Source organism: Tupaia chinensis, unplaced genomic scaffold, assembly GCF_000334495.1.
Source record: "Tupaia chinensis unplaced genomic scaffold, TupChi_1.0 Scaffold138812_1, whole genome shotgun sequence".
Taxonomy (NCBI): Eukaryota; Metazoa; Chordata; class Mammalia; order Scandentia; family Tupaiidae; genus Tupaia; species Tupaia belangeri.
Window position 1 is genome coordinate 253,480 of NW_006198705.1, and position 26,298 is coordinate 279,777.

At 42.0% G+C, this 26,298-nt stretch overlaps 1 pseudogene; it reads right to left on the reverse strand.

The window, feature by feature from the left end:
• Positions 1–409: 409 nt before the first annotated feature.
• LOC102470247 (eukaryotic translation initiation factor 4B-like) lies at positions 410–12,026 on the reverse strand (annotated as a pseudogene).
• Positions 12,027–26,298: the final 14,272 nt, after the last annotated feature.

A 26,298-nucleotide genomic window follows, 5' to 3' on the forward strand; every position in this document is an offset into this window, starting at 1 on the left:
CCTTCCTTCCTTCCTTCCTTCCTTCCTTCCTTCCTTTATTTCTTTCTCTTTCTCTCTCTTTTTCCTCTTTTTCTTTCTTCTTTCTTTCTTCTTTCTCTTCCTTCCTTCCCTTTTTCTTTCTTTCTTTCTTTCTTTCTTTCTTTCTTTCTTTCTTTCTTTCTTTCTTTCTTTCTTTCTTTCTTTCTTTCTTTCTTTCTTTCTTTCTTTCTTTCTTTCTTTCTTTTTCTTTCTTTCTTTTTTTCTCTCTCTCTCTCTCTCTCTTCTTTTCTTCCTTACTCTTTCTCTTCTTTCTTTCTTTCATTTTTCTCCAGGAAACAGCTTTATTTTGTCTTGTCTGGATAGAGGTTTGATTTGCTCTTGAGTGTTACAGGATGAAGGGAGACAAAGAGAAAGAAAAGGACAAAGAGGTCTATTCGGTGTCACCTTTTTCGTTTTCATCTGCACCATCAACAGACAGAGCAGCATAGCTGCTTGCAGAACTGAACTTGGAGGCTGAATTTTCTTCAGGTTCCTTTGGCCAGGTGCAGATCTGGAGTCTTGATCCTTTCTGCCCTCTTTCCTATATGACTCCTTCCAGTGTCTTCATTCCCTCCATCTCCTGGACCACGGCTGGAGTTCCCAGTTTGGCCTTTGGGGACACTCATCCCATCTACTTTATTGTCATCTTTCCTGGCTGGTCCTTCCTCAGAGGGTTGAGCTGAAAGTACTTTTCCTCCAGCACTGGTGGGGATTGCTGCTCCATGTCTGAGCTCTGAGCTTGGGCAGGAGGGTTAGAACTTCGTTTCACCCAAGTATTCTCCTTTGGTGGAAGGGCTGGCATTACCTTTAGAGGCTGATCACGTTTGGGAGGCTTAGACATTGGAGAATGACAATCTTCTTCCTTTCTGAGTGTTTTATTTTCTAGAGACCTCGCACTCTCTCTCCTTCATGCCTCCTGGGCTGACTTACTCCTGTCAGATGCGGCTGAGGCCCCAGTCTGTGATGACTCACTTCCTGTCCTCGACCTTTCCTCTTCCTGAGTTTCTTCACTTTGCCAACTTGGATGGCTCTCCCGAGGCCATCGTTCTAGTTTGGGCTCATCCAACTGCCGCTGCAATTTCTCTTGTTCCTTCTGTAGCTTTTCTCCCACTTCTTCTCTAGCAGTTATGTTTGCAGGCTTTGCCTCTCTGAAGACAGAAGCCACTCAACAGGACTGGGAGGTGCTAACAGAGGAATCATCTTCCTTAGGAGTACTCCAAGGCTTTAGATTCAGTGTGGGTCTTTGGGGAGGACCTCTGTCATCTCGCCTATAGTCATCTCGAGAGTAATCATCTCTAGAGCTTCATGACCGATCATCCCACCTGTCATATCGGTCTTCGTAGCGGTCCCCAACTCCTCTGTAGTCATCCTCCTTACGGTACCCACTACCAAATACTCTTCTGCCACTGCGTGTCCTGGAATTATACCCTTTATCATAGTCTGCTGCCTTGGTCATCATAGCAACCCCAGCCCCCATTCCAATCCATGTCTTGACAGGAGGTCCTCATGATACTCATCCTGATACTGGTCTGAATCGAAAAGATCTTAATACTTGCCTCCAAAGCTATCATCACCTCTTATAGGTGGGTGGTCAGCAAAGCTGTCTGTAGCAGGACAGGCCCGCCAGTCTGAATCTGTTTTATCAGAATCCCAATTTCGATCTCAGCCAAAGGAGTGGTCATCCTTGTCATTCTATTTCTCCCCTCACCCCATGTTTTAGCTCCTTATATACCTCAAGAGCTATGAGGATAAGTTTCAGAGGATTTTTTTTTTTTGAAGAGGTTTTTGCTATAGGGTGGTGCGCTCACCAGAAAGACAGAGAGAGACAGAGAGATAGAAAGCGAGAAATCACCCTCCAGGGGGATGACCATGCCACAATCCCTTCTCCTCCATTCTCCTCTCGAGGTCTTGGGCATGCATGCACACGCACCTGGCGTGAGTTTAAGCCACTGGGTCCAGGACTCGAACCGTGGTCAGCTACATGGGAGTTCAGCGACATAGGCATTACACTAACTGCTGGTCCCAGTTTCAGAGGAATTTGAAACCAAGAACTCAAGTGGGGTCCACTCTAGAGATGGGATTTTAAACATTTGAACTGGAGAACCCTTCAGGTCTTGACTCAACTCATGTGACCAATTGTTTGTTTTTTTATAAAGAATAAAACTTGGGTCATCCTGACTCCAGGTCAACTCTCTGCCATTTCTCCTCTACAAATGCACAGAGCTGGGGACATTTTCCACTTTACTTGAAAATGATTTTAAATTCTCATGAGTTTCAAGCTGCTAGGACCACTCTTCTGGGACCAGCAGTTAGCGTAATGGCTATGTCGCTGAACTTCCATGTAGTTGACCACAGTTTGAGTCTCAGACCTGGTGGCTTAAACCCACACCAGGTGCATGTGCTTGCATGCCCAAGATCCCGAGAAGAGAATGGAGGAAAAGGGATTGCGGTGTGGCCATCCCCTCTGGGGGGTGATTTCTTACTTTCTGTCTTTCTGTCTCTCTCTGTCTCTCTAGCAAGCGCACGTGCCCTGTAGCAAAAACCTCTCCAAGGAAAAAAATAATTTTCACTCTTCTGAGAATATGGAATTTCGGGATCCCTCTCCATCCTCAACATTCCCTAGTTCTCCCTTCACTCAAGACAGGAAAGAGGTGCGATGTAGAGAATGGGGAGAAAATAGATGAAAAGACATTGGTTTAGCAATTGCTCCTTTTCCTTCATTGAGATCTCTCGATCTGTTGAAGTGACCAATATGGGGTTATCCATGTGTGTCCATGTACATATGGGTGATACACATGTATGTGGGTGTATGTGCTCACGTGCACATGTGTGTGTTTGTTTCCTAGAAATCATGTGAACTGTACTTATATCTCTCCTGGGTCAGCATGTTGCTCCCACCCCGTCACCCAAACAGGATTACGAGAACACTAGGAGGGCAAATATGGCTGCCTGACAGGTCACTGGTCACTGCAAAGGCACACAGGAGTGCTGTGGGCATAGCAAAGGGAGAGCTCTCACAAGGGAACTCTGTCCTCTGTAAGGACCACCTCCCCCATCTCAAGCAAGTCACTTTCTTTCTTACTTTCTTTTTTAAAAATAATCATTTAATTTATTATTATATTATTATTATTATTATTATTATTATTTTAGTTTGACCAGAGAGAGAGAGAAAGGGAGAAAGCAAGCTGCCAGGCCCGGGATTTGAACCATGGTCAGTCATGTGGGAATTCAGCACCTTAACTACCACACCATCTGCTGGTCCACAAATCACTTTCTTCAAATCTCAGTTATTCCTGAGAAGGTGTAACAAAAGCTGCCATGAGAATCCCAAAACTAACATATGTGAAGTGTTGAGCAGAGTCCTTGGCATGTAGCCAGCACTGAATGTCATGAGCTGTGAAAGGTTTCCACAATCAAAATGGAGTCATTTGTGTTAACCTGGCTAAACAGCCAGGGAAGGCCATGGAGGAGGCATTTCCTCACACTAGCATGCCCGGTAACAAGAACTGTTATGGGAACAGCTCTACCAGAACCTCAGCACTGTACAAAGACCACTGGAAGGTGACACAAGGACTACTTCTGCAAGGACATCTGCTCAGAGACTGCCAGTCCAGCCTTGAACTGACGCTGCTCTTGTCATTGATGCTGGTAGCCGAGGACCACTGTCTCAAAACAACTGGTATAATCCCCTCTACTCGCTGCTTGAGGATTGGAAGACCTAAGTGAACAAATGATTTTAAATTCTCATGAGTTTCAAGCTGCTAGGACCACTCTTCTGGGACCAGCAGTTAGCGTAATGGCTATGTCGCTGAACTTCCATGTAGTTGACCACAGTTTGAGTCTCAGACCTGGTGGCTTAAACCCACACCAGGTGCATGTGCTTGCATGCCCAAGATCCCGAGAAGAGAATGGAGGAAAAGGGATTGCGGTGTGGCCATCCCCTCTGGGGGGTGATTTCTTACTTTCTGTCTTTCTGTCTCTCTCTGTCTCTCTAGCAAGCGCACGTGCCCTGTAGCAAAAACCTCTCCAAGGAAAAAAATAATTTTCACTCTTCTGAGAATATGGAATTTCGGGATCCCTCTCCATCCTCAACATTCCCTAGTTCTCCCTTCACTCAAGACAGGAAAGAGGTGCGATGTAGAGAATGGGGAGAAAATAGATGAAAAGACATTGGTTTAGCAATTGCTCCTTTTCCTTCATTGAGATCTCTCGATCTGTTGAAGTGACCAATATGGGGTTATCCATGTGTGTCCATGTACATATGGGTGATACACATGTATGTGGGTGTATGTGCTCACGTGCACATGTGTGTGTTTGTTTCCTAGAAATCATGTGAACTGTACTTATATCTCTCCTGGGTCAGCATGTTGCTCCCACCCCGTCACCCAAACAGGATTACGAGAACACTAGGAGGGCAAATATGGCTGCCTGACAGGTCACTGGTCACTGCAAAGGCACACAGGAGTGCTGTGGGCATAGCAAAGGGAGAGCTCTCACAAGGGAACTCTGTCCTCTGTAAGGACCACCTCCCCCATCTCAAGCAAGTCACTTTCTTTCTTACTTTCTTTTTTAAAAATAATCATTTAATTTATTATTATATTATTATTATTATTATTATTATTATTTTAGTTTGACCAGAGAGAGAGAGAAAGGGAGAAAGCAAGCTGCCAGGCCCGGGATTTGAACCATGGTCAGTCATGTGGGAATTCAGCACCTTAACTACCACACCATCTGCTGGTCCACAAATCACTTTCTTCAAATCTCAGTTATTCCTGAGAAGGTGTAACAAAAGCTGCCATGAGAATCCCAAAACTAACATATGTGAAGTGTTGAGCAGAGTCCTTGGCATGTAGCCAGCACTGAATGTCATGAGCTGTGAAAGGTTTCCACAATCAAAATGGAGTCATTTGTGTTAACCTGGCTAAACAGCCAGGGAAGGCCATGGAGGAGGCATTTCCTCACACTAGCATGCCCGGTAACAAGAACTGTTATGGGAACAGCTCTACCAGAACCTCAGCACTGTACAAAGACCACTGGAAGGTGACACAAGGACTACTTCTGCAAGGACATCTGCTCAGAGACTGCCAGTCCAGCCTTGAACTGACGCTGCTCTTGTCATTGATGCTGGTAGCCGAGGACCACTGTCTCAAAACAACTGGTATAATCCCCTCTACTCGCTGCTTGAGGATTGGAAGACCTAAGTGAACATGTTTGGGGCAACCCGAATAATGCCCCTCTGGTCTTTATGATGACTGCCGTCTTCATATTTCTTTCCAAGTAAACTCTTTCTGCTGTACATATTGACCTCTTCAGGTCGACAAGCCACCAAGACCCATAAACTCTTTCTTGAGCATCTACTGCACCTGCTCACCAGAAAGCAGGACTGCTGTTCCTGTGCCTCTTTGAACCTCCCACCCCCTTGTCCCGCCTTGTTGTTCATTCTAAGTAGAATGGAATTGCAAAGCCCCTGGTTCCTGTGATGGTTTTAAATGCTCTGTGTAAGGAAGGATTCAGCAAACCTCTGAGGAAAAATGACTCTGGATTAACCCAACTCCAGTGAAACCACTTGGCATTGTGTACGACCTGCTAGAAGCCTTGGCTGTGGAGGAGAAGGGATAGCTGGGGTCTGGAGGCCCACAGGCACCCGTACTGTCTGCTCAGGTGGGCCCAGCGCTGTTTCCCTTGCTCGTTTCTTGCCTGTGGAGTATGGGACAGAAGAGAGCGAGCGTGGAATCTACCCTCCAAAACCTGCAGCCCTTGTGGGAGACACAGACAGCCAGTGGAGGGCAGCCCACAGGATCCACTGTCCACCGGTCAGAGCTCACTGCCTCTGCCATCAGAGGGATTTTCAGACGCCAGCGCTGGGACCTAAGATCAGAGACTAGGTGACACGTGGGAATAAAGGGAATTTGGGAGCATTTAATTCCATAATCTGAGGAGTGAAATGGAAACCAAGCCCTTGGCACCCTGAGGGGCCCCTCTGGCTTGGTTTTCAAGGCCCCTTGGTGCCTTCCAAGGCTGCTTCAGGGAGCTCCTGGACCCCCTGTGTGATGCACCTGGCTTTAAAGACAGGGTAGAGAGAAAAAGGTCCACTCTGGTGATGCCCGTGCGACTGGGGTCCCCAGATACACCCAGTATTAAAAGAAAAAAAAAATAGCCCATTGATCTCTCTTCAAAGGCAGTTCTAGAAGAAACTTCTAGACATCCAAGTCATCATTTGTTTACAAGGCCCCATTTCAATGACCAGTTGGAAGCTAATGTTTCACAGACCACATGTTTAAATGCTCACGTCCCTCATTGTTTATGAAAGAGGCAGAGCCCAAGATTTGCAAGCGGGCTGGGCAGCCTCTTCCAGGAGGCCAGGCTGGTGGGGGGTGGGGGCAGGGGAGGTCGGCGCTCCCTCCTCCAGGAATCTCTGCGTTCAGAACCGTCCAGTGTGTGGGTGGTAGATGGATCAGCTGACAGGGAAGTGTGGGCGTGAAGGCGGCCACCCAAGACTTCAGGTCACCGCTGACTCCCGACGGGGCTCAGATCTCAGCGCTGGGAGGGCACCTGCTCACCCTGCCAAAACAAACCAGCCCCTACGAGGGGCACATTGCAGAGAGAGGGGGCCTTGAAGGCCAGAGAGCACTGGGTCTCACTTGAACAGTCTCAAATAACCAGTTTACAATGATGCGATGTTCTTGGGTGTTGGGGGTGGCACAAGGGCCGAGGGCCGTCTCCAGATCTGGTGAGCATTAACATACATCACGGCAGTTCTAGGAACGAGCCAGCTGCATCCCGGGCCAGCCCTTGCTGCGGTGGTCCTCTGCCGACAGGATTCTGAACTGCTATTTGTTGTCTTTAGGCCTGAGAACCCATCTGGTTTTGATTCAGGTGGCCTCAGGCTTGCCTCAGAGGTGAAAAGGGTGCACACTCAAATTGAATTTCTCACAAATCTCAACTCAGAAGAATCCCAGCTTCTTACACAAAGCCCGCTCTGCTTGGGCAGTCCCTGGCCCTTGAAGCCTGGCATAAATCAATTTCACCTGTTTGGCTAAATGTGCACATCGGCCTAATGAAAGCAATCAGATAGTTTCTGCACAGTATTCTGATGGGGAGGGAAGGGGGAGCGGGGCAACTGACCGCTCCTTGATCTCTGTCCTATTTCTAGTGGGGACAAGTGGTTCTGGGCCCTAGCAGGGTCAATATGGGTCCTTGGAGCAGGCTAAGGTTGAATAGTTCTGAATGTGTAAATGTCTCTAGGTAAAGGGGTTCAGGGAAAACCAAGTTTTATCTCTCAACTGCGGTAGAAGCTTGCCTGAGTGTAGACCATTCATATGTAAATTTCTCTTCAGGTTTCAGATGGAAAATGTTTACGCTTTTGCCCCTGATTTCTAAGGTCCATTTTGGTTTTTTTTTGTTTAATATTATTGTTAGAATATTATTATTAGTTTTCCATTTGACCAGATTGAGAGAGACGGAAAGTGAGAAAGCAAGCTGCCAGGTCCGGAACTTGAACCATGATCAGTCAGCCATGTGGGAGCCCAGCACAACCAACGCCACTTGCTGGCCCCCCACAAGGTCAGTTTTAGTTTTTGGTTTTTTTTTTCTTTTTTTAGGAGAAGTTTTTGCCATAGGGTGCGTGTGCTCGCCAGACAGAGAGAGACAGTGAGACAGAAAGCAGGAAATCACTCCCCAGGGGGGATGGCCACACCGCAATCCCTTCTCCTCCATTCTCCTCTCAGGATCTTGGGCACGCACGCACATGCACCCGGCGTGAGTTTAAGCTACCAGGTCCGGGACTCGAACCGCGGTCGCCTATGTGGAAGTCCAGCAACATAGCCATTATGCTAACTGCTGGTCCCTTAAGGTCAGTTTTTGAAAACAGCACTCATGTCATCAAGGTGGGTGAGGAAGCAATGAAGGACTGTCTGTGGGCAGGATATATGGCCAAGTGGAAGCACCTGCTTATTGAGAAGCATGTTCTCTTATAAATATTAAATATATAAATATTTGATCTCAAAAAAGAGGAGGAATTTTCTATGAATAGGTGCTATGTGGGTACCCTTGAGGGCCATAATTTCTCATTGCAGTTACTTTTTCTTATTAAAAAGTATGAGTCACCTTTCAACAAAGTTATTGAAATGCAAAAAAAAAAAAAAAGTGAGTCAAATGGACAAATGGACAAATGATTGAGTCCACTGACAGGGATGGGTAAAATACGGTTGGTGGGTTAATCTGTATGAATACAGTTTTATTGGCCCGCACCCACACCCATTCCACTCATTTATGTATTTCTTTTTATTTATTTATTTATTTATTTTTGGAGAGGTTTTTGCTATAGGGCGTGTGCGCTCTCCAGAAAGATAGAGAGAGACAAAGAGATAGAAAGTGAGAAATCACCCCCCAGGGGGGATGGCCACGTCACAATCCCTTCTCCTCCATTCTGCTCTTGGGATCTTGGGCATGCATGCACATGCGCCCAGTGTGAGTTTTAAGCCATCGGGTCTGGGACTCGAACCGCGGTCGACTACATGGGAGTCCAACAACATAGCCATTACGGTAACTGCTGGTCCCTCATTTATGTATTTCTAAGTGGCAGTGTTGAGTTATGTTGGAGACGGAGAAGCTGGAAATATTTATTATTTGGTTCTATGCATGGGAAGTTTGCAAGCCCTGCTCTGAGAGGTTGTGATTCTTTTTTTCCAAAGAATAATCAAAGTCTACAACTTCTTCCCAAAGAGCCCAGAGCAGACAGTACCCCCAAAGAGAAAAAGGGCAGGAGAGTGAAGGGAGAACCCTGCAGTTCATATGTCTCTAGCAGTCACCTCATGAATTATTCTTGCACCCAAGTGAAAACGAAACCTGATTTCCTATGCAGAAAAATAACCTTCCATCCCTCAAGTCAACCGCACGAGATACTATCTGGAAAGTGCTCAAAACTAGGTACGAGTCTTGGAATGGCTTCGTTTTCAAACACACTGGTCTGTTTTCTTCCAGCTCCATCCGTCAGCATCTTGGGAGGGGGGGTCGTTGGTGTCATCCAACGCCTTCAAAGGTTTCCATGTGAAAAGGCAGCTTGAAATGATACTATCTCCACAGGAAAAGCAGATCTGTGCAAGGGTCAGCCATTTGAAGTTCTGATTTCAAGAGGGGAAGTAGAAGGAAGTGTGGAAAAGAAAGACAGCACGGGTCTCTGGATGAATGCTAAATTCTTCTGTGCCTTGGCTCGCCTCCTCCTTCGCCGACTGCGGCGTGACTGTGGGTTCATTCTGTGACAAACGGACCACACAAAACAAAGAGGGGCAGTGCCGTGAACTGACTCTGTTGCTCTTGATAAGCTCTCTGGGGTACGATTTCAAGGAGTGAGTTAATGGCCTCACTACAAAAGAGTCCCTGGGGTCCCTGAAGCTTGACCCCAAAACTTGAACTCTACCTGAACTGATATATTTTTTTTTTCCTTTTTCCCCCTTTTTGAGGTTTGAAAACATTTAATCAACTCCCCTCCCAGGGCATTTGATTTCTGTGCACTCCTACACTTCTGGGCTCCATCTGGGGGGAAAAAGTGCCAAAAACCACCATTCGAAAGGCTGCCCCGGAGGTATTTTCTGTCCAACTAGAAGCAGCAGGTAACGGAAATCTTATGAGACAGCTTGTTCTTAGGAGGTTTTTCCCGTCCAGTTTTGCTGACCAAAGCATTCCCCGGGTTTGGATAAACTTTGGATTAGCAAGTGTGCTTTGAGACACTGTTTCTTGGTTCTAATTGCAATAAAAGTGCTTGCAAGTCCTACCCCCTACTCTTGCATTTTGCCACCCCTGGTCATGTCCCATGGCCTAAGTGACTTCTGGACTCCCTATGGCTTTTGGTTCCCTTCCAGGAAGGTTAAATATGGTTGTATAGCTCATCTAAATGCTTTCTGTTCAGTCAAGGAGCATCAACGGAGAATCATCAAATGCCTATCATGTATGTGCTTGGAGTGGGGATGAAGCCTCATATTTCCGAGTTCCAAGTACTTGACCTAGTAGAAAAGGCAGATACACTTCCATAGTAGGTTATAAGAATCAGCAGCAGGGGACCAGCAGTTAGTGTAATGGCTATGTCGCTGGACTCCCATGTAGTTGACCGCAGTTCGAATCCCAGACCTGGTGGCTTAAACTCACACCAGGTGCATGTGCGTGCGTACTCCAGATCCTGAGAGGAGAATGGAGGAGAAGGGATTGTAGCGTGGCCATCCACCCTGGGGAGTGATTTCTCGCTTTCTGTCTCTGTCTCTCTGTCTCTCTGTTTCTCTCTGTCTTTCTAGTGAGCGCACACGCCCTATAGCTAAAACCTCTCCAAAAACAAAAAAAAAAAGAATCAGCAGCAGTTCAAATTCCATGTCATGGGACTGCACAGAGATGGGGGCAATGCACAAGGAATTCATGATTGTTTCTTTTGAAAATCGTGGATTATGAAGTTTTTTATGCAAAATACCAGTTGAGTTGTTGTAGAGAATAATTCATCTGAATGATCTATGAAGGTATACTCAGGCATAACAGAGAGATTTCAGTGCTGAGGTCACTTAATGGGTTGGTGGTGTCTCTTGGCAGCACTGTGTGGAGAAAGATGCTGAAGATATACTCAGTCTCAACAGGAAATGGTAGTGTGAGTGACTGGTTGTTTTTGATGCCTTGTGTGGAGAGAGGAACAGCACGTGTGTCCAAAATATGCAGAACCTGAAATAGAAACAGCCCAAGTATGAATCAATGAAGAGTTAAATCGGAACTCAAAGCATAGACTTCTTCAGCCCCAACAGCAAAGTCCCTTTATTACAAAGATCCCTCTTACATTGGTTTCTGTACACAGGAGGTCAAATGCTAGTTCTTGAAATATTAAAAGAAAAAAAGCTTAGAGGAAAAGTCAGAAACAATAATATGTTCTGTATGTCCATGAAGACCTCCCAATCTGCGATTTTATAAAGGGTTTCTACTGCGTTCAAATACTCTGTCCCAAAAAAAAAATGAGCAATGAAAATAAAACCTTTCTACAACTTTACTGTAAGACTTTGAAATCGAGCTGTGGCTTGTCACTAGGTATAGACAGGGGATTATTCTCAAACTTCAGGTTTATCAAACAAGAAGTGGAGATTTCTGAGGAGAAACCATAGGATCCGCCTAAAGATGTAGCATATGTGTGCTTGTTGAGGAATGGAATTCCCAATTAATTTGGAAAGATTGAAGGTCCAGCCAGGGTCATCTGACAGCTGGTGACCAGGCAGCTTCTGGTGGTGATGTACAAGACCATATTTATCATCCCAGGGGCTCCAGAGGGAGAGTGAGATACCATGACTTGAATGTATAAAACTGTCTGAGTATTTTGGGCATTATTCTTATTAAATTAAAGTTCTATTAAAGTGAAACATGTTACTATTTAGATTTCTGTCTGCCTGGCAGCATTTGCTTCATAAATCTTGCAAGAGAAAATTGGCCCACTGGAATTGGATGTTGGATATAACGTTTCTTTAACTTCAAGAAAATAGCCACACATTTTTTTAATTGTTTCCCTTGAAAATAATTTTTAAACAGCCTTACAAAAATGTTTTCTTTGCTTCCCTCCCCAGTGAGTTAAAAATGCACACCCTCAGATGCCAGCTGACCTAATCCCTTGTGATTCCAGGAGACAGCAAGGGGAAGGTATGAAGTGATGGTTGGGGGTGCAAGGACTGCTTTTCCTTGCTGTATGCAAAATGATCCTTCTTATTTTTAATTAACTCCTTAAAGCAAAAGCACTTCCCACCCACAGGTGTTGCCTAATTGAGGGACATGGAAAGTGAATGAAGAAACAAGCTTCCAACAAAGAGCATTCACTGCTCCCAGTTAGGGCTAATTAATTAATGTTGCCGGTAAACTGAGAATATACGTGGAGTATGTTTTCCAGAGTCGTTGTCTGGGCCTAAAGCAGGATACAGGGCGTGTTGCACCAGGCCGTGAATGGTGGTGGGGGCACAGTGGCAGCAGCGGGAGCTCCAGACGATGCGCTTTGGCATTGGTTTGTGGTTCTAAATGAGATGCCTTTCTACTCCAATTACACCGTAGTGCATGGAACATTACAAGCTAAGCCTCAGATAAGAGTGCGGCCTTCCCGGAAACAAAAGCATGCGTTGAAGTTTCCAGTTACAGTGGTCGTTTGTTGACATCCTGAACAATTACACGTAAGTTGTTTGGTGTTTGGAGCTCCGTAGAGGCACAGACTGTGAAGAAGGCAGAAGCTGAGTCTGTCACATTTCCAACCATCTTGTATATTTACTTTTTTTCAAGTCCTGATGTTTTTTTTCACCCAGGGGAAACCGTATTTTCCATTCTCTTCTCATCTTCAAGCTGTTCCGCGCTCCTCTCCACACGGGTATAATCATTTAGTGAAATATCATTGAACAGGAATTTCATTTTAATTAAAAAAAAAACACTGTGTTTGTTTGTTTGTTTGTTTGTTTTAATTTCTTCTATGAGCAAGAGAAGGCTGAAAAAAAGTCACTCCAACAAGGTCTTCATGTTGCAATGTGCCCCCTGCCTCAGCCAGCCAAGGTCATGGGCACGTATGTACATACACAATATGTTCTAGAAAGACTTCAGGACCCAAACCCAGGACATTCCCATATGGCTTCAGCATCATAGAACATTGCCTTACTGGATTTTTTGTTGTTGTTTCTTTTTTTTTTTTTTTTTTTGAGAGGTTTTTGCTATAGGGCACGTGTGCTCGCCAGAAAGGCAGAGAGAGACAGAAAGACAGAAAGTGAGAAATCACCCCCCCAGGGGGGATGGCCATGCCACAATCCCTTCTCCTCTATTCTCCTCTTGGGATCTTGGGCACACACGCACATGTGCCCAGCGTGAGTTTAAGCCACCGGGTCTGCGATTCGAACTGTGGTCAACTACATGGGAGTCCAACGACATAGCCATTACGCTAACTGCTGGTCCCTCGAACATTGCATTACTGTTGCACCACCACGGCTAACCAACAGGAAGTATTTTGTTTTGTTTTGTTCTTAATTGCCAGAGAGAGAGAGAGGGAGAGAGAGAAAGAGAGGAAGAGAGAGAGAGAGGGAGGGAGAGAGAGAAATCTTCTTATTTTCTCCAACCCATCAGGATTTCAGGCACACACACATGTGTACCTGGTGTGTTTTTTAAAAACGTTCAATCTAGGTACCAGCAGATGGTGTAATGGTTACTTGCCGGGCTCTCACGTAAGTCAACCACGGTTCGAGTCCCAGACCTGGTGACTTAAAACTCATGCTGGGCGCTTGTGCATGCATGCCTGAAATCCTGAAAGGAGAACGGAGGAGAAGGGGTTGTGGCATCCGTCTGTCTCTATGGCAAGCACCCATGCCCTATAGCAAAAGATCTCTCAAAAATAAAAAGAAATTTAATTAGGATATAGTGGTTATTACCATGCAAAGTTCAGAAACTTTTTCTTTAAGTAAATCTTGTGGCTCCTTGGCAATGGTGTACTGGAAAATATTTAACAACTGGTTTCCAGGAGGGCTGGGGAAGGGGAGGCCCTTAATGAACAGTGTTTGTTAATTTCCATGGAGTAAAGCTCCCACCATGGTCAATTTCAAATTACCAACATTACCTCACTAAGTGAACGCCATGATGGGCTATTAATGCTAGTCATTTCCCTGGTTTCATTTTCCTTCATGAAAAATAAGATGGACCATTTAAACAAAAATCTTTAAATGATTAATAACTTACACCTTTCCTATGGCCTTGAAGAATTCTGATACAAGACAGAGCTTTGAAAATCCGTCTCCCACATGATGTGAAAATGTGATAGGCATGATGAGTAGGCTTCCTGCACTGAATCTCAAGGGTACCAATGACATGGAAGAAATAGAACTCTGTTGGAAATATAAAAACCACACTTGATTAATAAGAGGCTCTTTAGACCCCCATCATATTATTGATCAGAGACTACTGCCAATTGAGGCCAATGCAATGCCCTGATACCACTACCTTGCCTACCTCTCCTCACAAATGAAAAAAAAAAAAAAAACTTAAAATTCCATATATTAAAAATTAAAAAATAAAATCATAAAACTCCAGGCTCACTTCTCTGTGTGTCAACAAAGCTGGATTATATGTCTATGCCCTTGCAAAGAAGATGGGCTTGCGTCATTGTAGCCTTGAATGCAGAAAGTTGTAGGAACTTAGGCGAGGGTCAAGAAAAGGCATGTTTACTGAGGGTAGGGATTATTTCTTACTCTCCGGAGTGCCTGAGACTGGGGTTAGGCTCAAAATAGAAGTTAAGAAGATGGATAGGTATGTTTCATTTTATTGCACTTCAGTTTATTATGCTTCAAAGATATTGTATTTTTTTTATACATTGACAATGTGTAGCAACCCTGCATTGAGCAAGTGTACCAGAACCATTTTTCAAATAGGGTTGTACTCACTTTGTGTCTCTGTGTCACATTTTGAGACTTCTTACAATATTTCACATTTTTGTTTCACATTATATCTGTTATGGTTATCTGTGATATGGTTATCTGTGATCAGTGATCTTTGATGTTACTATTGTAATTGTTTGAAGGCCCCATGAGCTGCATCATATAAGAGGGCGAACTTGATCCATAAATGTTGCATGTGTTCTAACTGCTCTGCCAGCAGCCATACTCCCCCTTTCTCCCTTTTCTCAGGTTCCTTCCTTAAGAAACAACATTGAAATTAAGTCAATTACTAATTTCACAACGGCCTACAAGTGTTCAAATGAAGGGAAGAGTCATATTTCCCTCACTTTAAATCAAAGGTAGCAATGATTTAAGTTGGTAAAGAAAACATATCAAAAGCCAAGATAAACCAAAAGGTAGGCCTCTTACACCAAGTAGTCAACAAGTTGTGAATGCAAAGAAAATTTCTTGAAGGAAATGAAAAGTGTGACTCCAGTGAACACACAAGTGATAAGTAAAAGAACCTTATTGCTGATACGGAGAAAGTTTTAGTGGTCCGGATAGATCAAGTCAGCCACAACTTTCCCTTAAACCAAAGCTTAATACAGAGCAAGGTCCTAACTCTCTTTAATTCTATGAAAGCTGAGAGACATGGGACCAGCAGTTAGCATAATGGCTATGTCGCTAGACTCCCATGTAGCTGACTGCAGTTCGAGTCCTGGACCTGTTGGCTTAAACTCATGCCGGGCACATGTGCATGCATGCCCAAGATACTGAGAGGAGAATGGAGGAGAAGGGATTGTGGCATGGCCATCCCCCCTGAGGGGTGATTTCTCACTTTCTGTTTTCTTTCTGGAGAGCGCATGCGCCCTATAGCAAAAAACCTCTCAAAAAAAAAAAAAAGAAAGAAAGAAAGAAAGAAAGAAAGAAAGAAAGAAAGAAAGAAAGAAAGAAAGAAAGCTGAAAGACATGAAGAAGCTGCAGAAGAAAAGTTGGAAGTTAGCAGAATTTGGTTATGAAGTTTAAGGAAAGAAGCCATCCTCAAAACATGGAAGAACAGTAAGTACTGACGTAGCTAAGTTCATCCATAAAGGTAGCTAAACACAATATTTTCCATGTAGACAAAATAGCCTTATATTTGAGGAAGACACCATCTAGGATTTTCATAGCTGTAGAGGAAAAGTCAATGCCTGGCTTCAAATCTTCAAATCACAGGCTGATTCTCCTTAGGGGCTGATGCAGCTAATCACTTTATGTTGAAGCCAATGTTCATTTATCATTCTGAAAATCCTTAGTCCTTAATTATGAAGAGACAAAACAGCAGGTGGTGTAGTAGTTAAGGCACTGGACTTCCACATGTCTGACCGTGGTCTGAGTCCCAGACGCAGTGACTTAAAACTCGCACTGGACACAGGTGCATGTGTGCCAAAATCCCAAGAGTAGACTGAAGTAGAAGGGATTGTGGTGTGGCCACGATCAGTGCCAGAAACTGATTTCTTGCTTTCTGTTTCCCTGTTTATGACTTCTTCCTCCATCTTTAAAGTCTATTATGCCAACCTCTTGCTGCCATTGTCACATCTCTTATTTCTTCTTCTGTGTCAAATATGCTTTGGAGTCTCTCTTCTAAGGATGTTTGTGTACATTTATATCACTTGTAATAATTTAGGATACTCTCCTAATCTCAAAATCCCTAGCTTAATCACCTATGCAAAATTAATTTTGCTATATATAAGGTAACATTTATAGGTTTCAAGGATTATGTTTTAAATATCTCTGAGGATTTTATTCAGTCCATCACAACCTGTATATTAATTTAAGGAGATTTCAATTACAGTTTTTTCCCTGCTTTTTAAATGAAAGAAGGCATGTTCCCATGCATGGTTGAGAGAGAGAGAAAGCACCCCTTCATGGACCTTGTAATGCTACAATTCCACTTCCACCAATTCTCCATCCTATCAGGATACTGAGCACATGTGTTTGAGCCCAGCATAAAGCCGATGGGGTTCAGACCTGAACCTTGGTCATTATATGGGCTCTAGCTTCCTCTCTGCAGTACCTTACTACTGTACTATGGTGCTGGCCCAGTATATTAATTATGTTGATCTTCCGATTCATGAACATGGTATGCTTCTCCATTTATTTAGATTTTCCTTCATTATGGAGTGTAGCTGAACGGGTCCCAGCACCTCATTTTTTTGTCATTTTATAATTTTCACCATTAAAGTCTCATACTTGTTTTGTTGTATTTATGCTGAAGTATTTCTTATTCTTTTAGTGATTTATAAATGCATTGCATTTTATATTTGGTGTCCACATGTTGAGCTTTGTATGTTGATCTTGTATCCTATGACCTTGCTGAACTTGTTTATCAACTTGTATATACTATTAGGTTTGGAGTTTTTTTAGATTCCTTGGGATTTTCTATATAGAACCTCACATTGTCTACAAATAGAAACAATTTTATTTTCCTCCCTCTGATCTGCATGCCTTTTATTTCATTTTCTTGCCTTATTGCACTGAATAATATTTCCAGTACTGTGTTAAATGAGAGTTGAGAGAGAGGATACTCTTGCCTTTTTACTGATCTTAGGAAGAAAGTACTTAGTCTTTCACAGTTAAGAATGGTGTTACTGTTGGATTTTTGTAGTTATTCTTTTAAATTTGAATAAGTTCTTTTCTGTTGGTATTTTTTTAAGAGAGTTTTTAAAGTTATGATTAGGTTTTGGATTTTTTCAAATGGCTTTTCTTCATTGATTTAAGTATGTAATTTTCTTTATTATTATGTTAACATGGTGAAATGCATAGATTAATTTTAGAATATGTAACAGGCTTTGCATCACTGAAATCAATCTTACTTTATCATAGAGTATATTTTTATATATTGCTGAATTTTATTTACTAATATTTTGTTGAAGTTTTTTGCATCTGTATTTGTCTATATTTTTCTTTTTCATACTGTCTTTTTCTGGTTTTGAATCCAGAGTAATATTAGCTCCATAAAAATGAGATGGAAAATGTTCTCTTCTATGTTCTGTAAGAGACTGTATAGAATTACTGTTAATCATTTAGACGTTAGATAAAACTACCCCAGTGAATCCATCTGAGCCTTAAGATTTCATTTTTGTTTTTTCTTAAATTATAAATTCAATTTCCTTAATAATTATAGGCCATTCAAATGATCTATCTTATTTTGGTAAAAAAATAAATGTGGTAGTTTGTGCTTTAAATAAGTTAGTTCATTTCATCTAAGTTACCACATTTATGTATTTTAGCATCACTGTATTTTTTTTTGATATCTGTATAATCTCAAGTGATAATTCGTGTCATTTGTGATACTAATAATTTGTTTCTTCTCTTTTTCCTTTGTTAGTTTTCATATGACTTTGTCAATTTTATTGACCTTTTCAAAAAAAAGAGCTTTTTGGATTTTTTTTGTCTTGTTTTCCATTTTAGTGATTGAAGTTATTTTCTTCTTTTGATTCCTTGTTTTGTGTTTGTTTTGCTGTTCCTTTTCATCTTTGAGGTGGGAGCTTAGACAGTTGATTTAAGACTTTTCTTCTTGGGCCCAACAGATGGCATAGTGGTTATGGCACAAGAATCCCACATGTAGTTCAAGTACCAGACTTTCCGTGCATGTACCCAAAATCCTAGGAGAAGAATGGAGGAAAAGGGATTGTGGGATAGCCTGGAGGCTTCAAACTAATGTCATGCACATGCCCCAAATCCTAGGAGGAGAGTGGAAGAGATGGGATTGTAGCATGGCCATCCCCTTTGGGGCATGATTTCTTAACTGCTTCTTTCTTTTTCTAGGAGAGCACAAACTTTTCTTCTTTTCTTTTTTGAAAGTTTATTTCTTTCATGAGACAAAGAAAGTGAGGAGAGAGAAAGAGGAAGAGAGAAAGAGAAAGACACACAACCTCAACAAAGTCTCATAGCATAATCCCCCTCTACCTCCCACTGCCCATTCCCCATCTTCCTAGTGGAAATTATGGACAAGTGAGACCATCATGTACAGATTGACCAAGGAACTAAATCCAAAACTTCCATATGGATCTAGGTTTGCTTGAGCAATGCTGCACCACTAAGACAGTCTGGGACTTTTCCTTTTTCTAATTTAAGCACTTAGTAATATGAATTTTCTATCAGCACTGTTTTAGCTGTGTCCTACAAATTTTATGTTGTATTTTCATTTAGTTCAATATATTTGACATTTTTTCCTCAGGACTTCCTTTTCACTCATAAATTATTTACAAGTGTATTTTTTTTTTTTGATTTCCAAGCATTTGGAGATTTTCTTTTTGTCTTTCTGTTACTGATTTATAATTTGATTTCATTGTGGTTATAAATATACTCTGTGTGACTTAAAGTGTTTTTTTTTAAATTGTTGATGTTTGTTTTATGGCTATCTTGGTTTATTACTGTGAATGCTAAAGACAAATTTGAGTTCTGCTATTGTTAAGCAAGGATATTCTATAAATTTCTACTATTGGTTTATGTTATTTGTCTTTCCTTCAGCTGTTTCTCAGCTCTGTTTTTGGCACATACATTAGAATTTCTGTTTTGTTTTGTGTGTGTGTGTGTGGATTAACCTTTTTATCTTTATGTAATGTCTTTGTCTCTGGTAATTTTCTTTGCTTTAAGTCTAATTTATCTAATGCCAATATAGCTACTAGTGATTTCCTTTAGCTAATATTTGCATGGTATATTTTTTCCACTATTGTATTTTCAATGTTACTACTGTATTTCAAGTATATTTCTTTTTTACAGTATATACAAAAGGGTTTTGACAAAGTTTATGACAAATGGAATTAAAGTGCAAATTTATTTGGGTGCAAAACTTTTTGAAATTCATGTATGGTTTTTTTCCTAGTGCATATTTGTTGCAAACTTTTTGAAGTCTTCTCATATTAAAATTCAGCCTTCTAATTTGTGTCCTTTAATTGGTATATTTAAAACATTTACTTTTTTTTTTACACAGAGACATTTTTACTATAGGGTGCATGCTCACCAGAGAGACAGAGAGACAGAAAACAAGAAATCACGCCCCAGAGGAATGGCCATCCTGCAATCTCTTCTCCTTTATTCTCCTCTTGGGATTTTGGGCATGCACACACATATGCCTGGTGTGAATTTTAAGCTGCCGGGTCCAGGACTCAAATCATGGTCAATTACATGGGGTCCAGTGACGTAGCCATTATGTCATTCACTAGTAACCCCCCCCCATTTACATTTTTGATGTGTTGGGACTTAAGTCTATGATTCTATTTTTTATTTTCTGTTTTTTAATTTCTATGTTTTCCTTTTTCTGTTTTCCTGTGGAGTTTAAAGAACATTTACACCAGATATAAAATTCTGAGCTGTTTCTTTTATTTCAGCACTTGAAAAATATGCCACTTCCTTTTGGCCTCCATGTTTTCTGATGAGAAATCTAACGTTTTATTTAATCTCCATAGGTTAAGTTGATTCTTTTCTCTTACTTCCTTTAAGATTTTTTTGTCCTTAGTAGAAAGTTGACATGATATATCTTTATGTGGAGTTCCTTATTTGTTTGTTGTTATTGCCAGAGGGCATATGTGCTTTCCAGAGAGAGAGAAAACCACCCAATGGGGTGTGGTCATACCATAATACTTTTCTTACATTTCTCCTTCCTGTTAGGCCTTTGTTAATACATACATACATGCCCAGTGTGTTTTTCAAGCTACCGAGATTCAAACAATGGCGGCCATGTGAGATCTTGCCCCCATAACCACTGCAATAGTGGGGCCAGTCTGGTGTGGACTTTCTTAGGATTATCCAGTTGGGGATTTGCTCAGCTTTTTGAATTTGTAGGTGTATGTTTTCTGCCAACTTGGAGGGATTTTTAGCCATTAGTTTTTCAAGTAGTGTTTCAGTACCTCTCTCTTCATCCTCTCCTCTGGGAGTGTGCTGTTAGACCTTTTGTTATAGTCCCACGGGTCTGTAAACCTCTGTCCATTTTTTGTTGTTCCATCTATTCTGTTTCTGTTATTTAGATTGGAAAATTTCTACTGTTCTACATCACTGAATTTTTTACATTGTCTCCTCCATTCTGTTGTGAAGCCCATCCATTGAGTTTTAAATGTTTGGTTATTGTACATTTCAGTTCCCCTTTTTAACCCTCTTCTTTTTTTCCTTAGACCCTAAGTCTTTTCTGAGACTTTTCACTTTTTTATTTATTTATTTTTTGTATTTATAACTGCTGTTGATGTTTTTTGTCATGGTTACTTCATCATTGTCAGATATTTTTTAAACTAATTTAATTTTATTTATCCATTTATTGTTTTAATTTGACCAGAGAGAGATACAGAAAAAGAAAGAGAGAGAGGAAGTGAGAAAGCAAACCACCAGGTCCGGGATTTGAACTGTGGTTGGTCATGTGAGTGTCCAGTGCCTTAACCACCACACCACCTGCTGGTTCCCATTGTCAGATAATTCTAACATGTCTGTGTTTTCAGTGTTGACATCTATTGATAGTCTCTTTTTCATTCAATTTGTGATTTTCTTGATTCTTAGTAAGATGATGAGTTTTTTTTATCCAAGTTTGGACATTTGGAGCAATGGTTTAAAGACTCTGGATCTTATTTAAACTTTCTATTTTAGCTAGTTTTCCATGACAGTGTTCCAACAAGAGGAAGGAGAGAGACACTATGTCATTACCAATCGTTGGGGCTAGATGTCCACAAAATGTTTACTGACACTGTAGGGGGTTGGGGGTGTATGCAGGAAGCTCCTTACCCTTCGGCATGAATGAAAGTCCACGTTTCCCACTTGATGTTCTTTGACATCATCTCAATGGAGGGTTGGGGATCATTGCAGTTTCATGAGAGAGCAAGTCTGAGCTTCCCACTTGGCCTTGGTTAGTGTGAATGGGGCCAAAGTGTTTTCTGTGGTGTTTGGCTGGAATGAAGTGGTTGTTGTCTAAAGGTGTTCCAGCCTGTTCATCTGCCCTTTTCCTGGTCCTCAGCTAGAGAAAGCAGGTTTTTTCTGGTGCTTTTTATTTTCTGTGCCTGTTGATGTTTCTGGTTGCTGTCTCCTTCAATTCCAAGACTGAGGTTTTTGAGATTAAAAACAAAACCTGGGAACTCACAACCACATTATTCCTTCGATGTTATTGTCCCCAACTTGTCAGAGTTCTCTCCATATTTCTGAGGTCTGATTATATTTACTCTATATGGAATGCCCAGAGTTTTTAGTTGCACTAAAGAATGGACATTAAAGTACGTTAGTCCATCTTATTGGAAGCAGAGCTCCTACCTACTTTGGTTCAATTATTTATTTTCTGAATAAAAGAGATATACATGTTCATTAGTAAAATGTTTTAAATTGCAGGAAAAAAATTTAAAGTCATCTGTATTTTTTATATGTACATTATTAGCATTTTTCTTTTATTTCCAGTTTTTTAAAGTTCACTTAAAGTTATAGATCCCCTTTCACAAAAATAATGACTGCTATAAATCAACTTTTACAGTTATACTACATAGAAAAAAATTAAGAGTGTGCCTTTTTTTTTTTTACAAACTTTCCCTGAAAACATAGTTTTTAATGACTGTATAATATTATCAGTATGACTAGATTTAACCACTGCCCTATTTTGGACATTAAAGTGACTTTGATTCTTTGCTTCTCTAAAATGTTAAAAATAAATGTATATAAATAGTTTAGTTGCACTGAGATAATTCCTAGAAGGTAAAAAGATACAAGCCATTTTAAGTTTCTTTATACACATTGCCAGGCTGATTTCTGGAAAGGTCCAACACATGTACAGTCCACCAGACTCCAATGGCCTCTGCTACCATCACCAGTTTTGAACATTGTTATATGGAACATCTGCCAGGGCTAAGGACTTCCCAAGGAGAGGAGAGGCCCACTTTGATTTTGTAGAATAATACAATTGAAGAGCTTTGAGAGGTCACTTGATCTAATTCTTTGACTTTTCTAGATGAGACCAACAGTAACCAGGGAGGTTACATGTGAGTGAGCTGTCCCTTCCAGCTTGGCGCCACACCTCACTTGAAGAGAGCAGGCCTTGACTGGCCTTAGGCACTTTCTAAAGTCTTGCTCCACAGGAGTTTAGAAAAATGATACCTGCTGTTTGTAAATAAGGTGGAGTCCTGGCATAGTGAGAAGACAGTGATGTGACCTCTGTACCACCGGGTGTCTACAACTTTAGTTTATAAAGTGACTCTAATCTGGGACATATTATTAACCTTACTTTCTGATTCTTTTGAAAATAATTCAAGAAGCTGGCAATTGCACAGTGGTAATGCAACCAAACTCACATGGAAAGGTTCTGGGTTTGTGCCCCAGCGCCTCACTATGCACACTGGGCCAGGCAAGGGGACATGTTTATGATCGAGAATTGGCTGAGGCTGGGAATGGATCATGGTGTGAAGACCTTGCTGAGGTGGCTTCCGTTTTCCCTCTCTTTCTCTCATGGAGGAAGTAAATAACTAAACTTAGAAAAACTAATCTGTCTCACATTAAGTAATAAGTAAATATGAAAAGAATCTGAAAACAGCTATTAGTGGGTAGTGACGGGATTCTAGAGACTTGAATCAAAGTTCTCTCTCTACTCCTACTAGGATAAGATGTAAAATCTTTGGAGCTTCAGAGTCTGACTTGTACAAAGACAAGACTGGATGAGATGACCTCTCTGGCTGCTTCTAGTCTCAGTGTTTTATTGTTTCCTGGTGGAAAGATGAGCCCAGCAAGTGGGGCCACAAGCTCTACAATGAAACACAGGCATTGTACATCCTTGCTTAAGTCACTTGCTTATGTCACTCCATAGCAAAGACAGAAAGACCAGAGGGTATAATAGAAGGAAGAGCAACTGTAGATACTAGAAACAGAATAGAAGGGGGTGGGTTATGGGGTGGCAGGGAGGGGATCAGGGAAAAAAATTAATAAAAACAAAAACGAAAAGTTATATGTTGATGATAATGTGGTCATATTTATGACTTGACTAATATGCACTGTATTCATGATAGAAAACACATTTTGTATGCTGTAAAGATGTATGGTGATTAAATGGAAGATAATAATAAATTTTTAAAAAGGCAGGAAGCCACATGGAGTCCACCTGCCTTGGTTTTCTTTTCTTTTCTTTCTTTCTTTCGATAATAATAATAATAAAAGAAGCCACATGGAGTACACTTTCCTTGGTTTTCTTTTCTTTCTTTCTTCTTTTTTCTTTTTCTTTTTTTTTTTTTTTGGAGACGTTTTTGCTATAGGGTGCGTGCGCTCACCAGAAAGAGACAGAAAGCGAGAAATCATCCCCCGGGGCGATGGCCATGCTGCAATCCCTTCTCTTCCAGTCTCCTCTCGGGATCTTAGGCACACATGCACACACACCCAGCGTGAGTTTTAAGCCTGGCCACACCGCAATCCCTTCTCCAGTCTCCTCTCAGGATCCTGGGTGCACACATACATGCCCAGCATGAGTCTAAGCCACTGGGTCTGGGATTCAAACCACTGTCAACCACATGGGAGTCCAGCAACATAGCCATTACGCTAACTGCTGGTGCCTGCCTTGGTTTGCTAGGACTCATTCCCAGGGTGTCCCCTCACTGCCAATCTCAGGTCACCACATAAAACCTACCTATTTTCAAAAAATATAATTAAAATAAACCTAATTACGGATCTTATTGTTTTGTATTCTCAGATCATGAATTGGGGCAACCTCCACTAAAAAATAGAATGAGAGCTCCCCCAGGGCAATCTCAGAGTAGTAGATTCTGTAAAGTAAAAATAAGGAAATAGAAAAATGAGGGAAAAAATGTTGGTTAAAATCAAATTACTTCAGATTACCTCTCTTTGTAAGGGTTAAAGCAGAGGGAATGGCCTATTACACTGACTTAAGTAGATTGGAATCTCTTGGTTTCAGGAAATGGGTACTTCCCTGCTCCTAACGTTTCAGTTAGCCTGAGTGACTCCATTTTGTTTGGTATGGTTTATTGGGTCCTAGAGCAGCAGTTAGGTCTAAAACAATGGCCTCCCACCATTTTTGTTTCACATTCTGTTTTTCTATTTTCTTCAGAAATGGAATCCTAGCCTTCTTGAGGTTGGAAGAGAATTGCAAGTTAACCAGGAACACAAGAAGAATATATGGGACCAGCAGTTAGCATAATGGCTATGTCACTGAACTCCCACGTAGTTGACCGCAGTTCAAGTCCCGGACCCAGGGGCTTAAGCTCACACCGGGTGCAGGTACGTGTGTGCCCATGATCCCGAGAAGAGAATGGAGGAGAAGGGACTGCAGCATGGCCATCCCCCCTGGGGGCTGATTTCTCGCTTTCTAGCTCTCTGTTTCTCTCTGTCTTTCTGGTGAGTGTTTGAGCCCTATAGCAAAAACCTCTAAAACATAAAAGAAAAAAGAAGAATATATGAGGGATCTTCGAAACATTCATGGGAAATACATATTATGAGAAAACTGTGTATGGATTTTGTTGTTGTTGTTGTTCCGATATAAACTCATACTTTAAGTCCATTTTACCACCCAATTTTTTGAAGCCCCTTAGTATTCAAGATGTCTCAGGACTGAAAGACTCACCAGGACCAGCAGGCCTCAAATGGGGCTTCAGGCAGAATGGATGAAGTGTTTCTGACGGGGCCCACGCTGCAGTGTGTTCACAGCTCCCATCACCACAGGGCCCAGTCCCGGCCTCAGGCCAGCATCGGTCTATGCGGTAACACATTGCAATCGTGTTTTCAGAGTGAGTTCAGTGGTTCTGACAGGATCCACATTTCCAGTCAGCTGCCAGCCCCACACACGATCATATCTGTGAATGGAAACTGTCACCATCTATTTCTGCTTGGATTTTGGCAGCAGACGCTGTGGGGAGAGTGCATCACGACAGCCCTCACTGAAGTTGGAGTCTTCTCTGAGCTGATAGCAGGCTTTGGACAGACTATCTGTAATGAGCCCCATTCCCAAGGCACCAAGGGAGTCTGCAATGGCTGAGGAGAGACAGTCTGGCGAGGAAGCGGCAGTACTTTCTCAGGAGGAGCAGTCTTGTCAAATTGGCAATGGAGACAGGCAGGACTAGAAGTAGGCTAGGATTTGGAAGTGCCTGGATGGTTCAGTGAAAATCTGGTAGCCATATTGAATAGGAAGAGAAAAACAAGGGGTATGGGAATGGCAGTATAGAACTTTTTAGAAATAAGAGAAAGTAAATATCAAATCTGTAAAAACTTGTCCTTGATCTTTCTTAGCTTAGGCTGCCAAATGGATCATTCCACTCAGCTTTCTTTCTTTCCTTTTTTTTTCTTTTTTCAGTAGGTTTTTGCCTCAGGGCATGTGCACTCACCAGACAGAGACAGAGACAATGAGAGGGAAAGTGAGAAATTATCTCTGGGGCGATGACCACATTGCAATCCCTTCTTCATTCTTCCCCTGAGATCTTGGGCACACACATGTGCCCGGCATGATTTTCAAGCCACTGGGTTCGGGACTCAAACCACCATCGGACATGAGGGAGTTTAGTGACATAACTACTATACCATCTGCCGACTTTCCACTCTTCTGATTTGTCAGAAGAAAAAATGACAATTGCAAAGTGAAAGTTGTGGGGAAACAGGGTCTTACAAAGCTAGCAACACCTAAGGGTCAAGTACTGGGCATGCAGTCAGCCCCACCAGCATGGCCCAATGGGAATGTCATGTCCACTGACCCTGAACAAGCTGGGCCTTCTCTACTAGCAAAAGGGATCCAATGCATGGAAGTCATTTCGAGTTTACACTGAACAAAGATGACTGGAGAGGGTCTTTTGGAGATGAGGAGTGTCAAGAATGGGTGAAGTCCACTAGCAGAAGCTGTCTAAAGCAGCAGTGGCAATCCTATTCAGAAGGATACAGGACT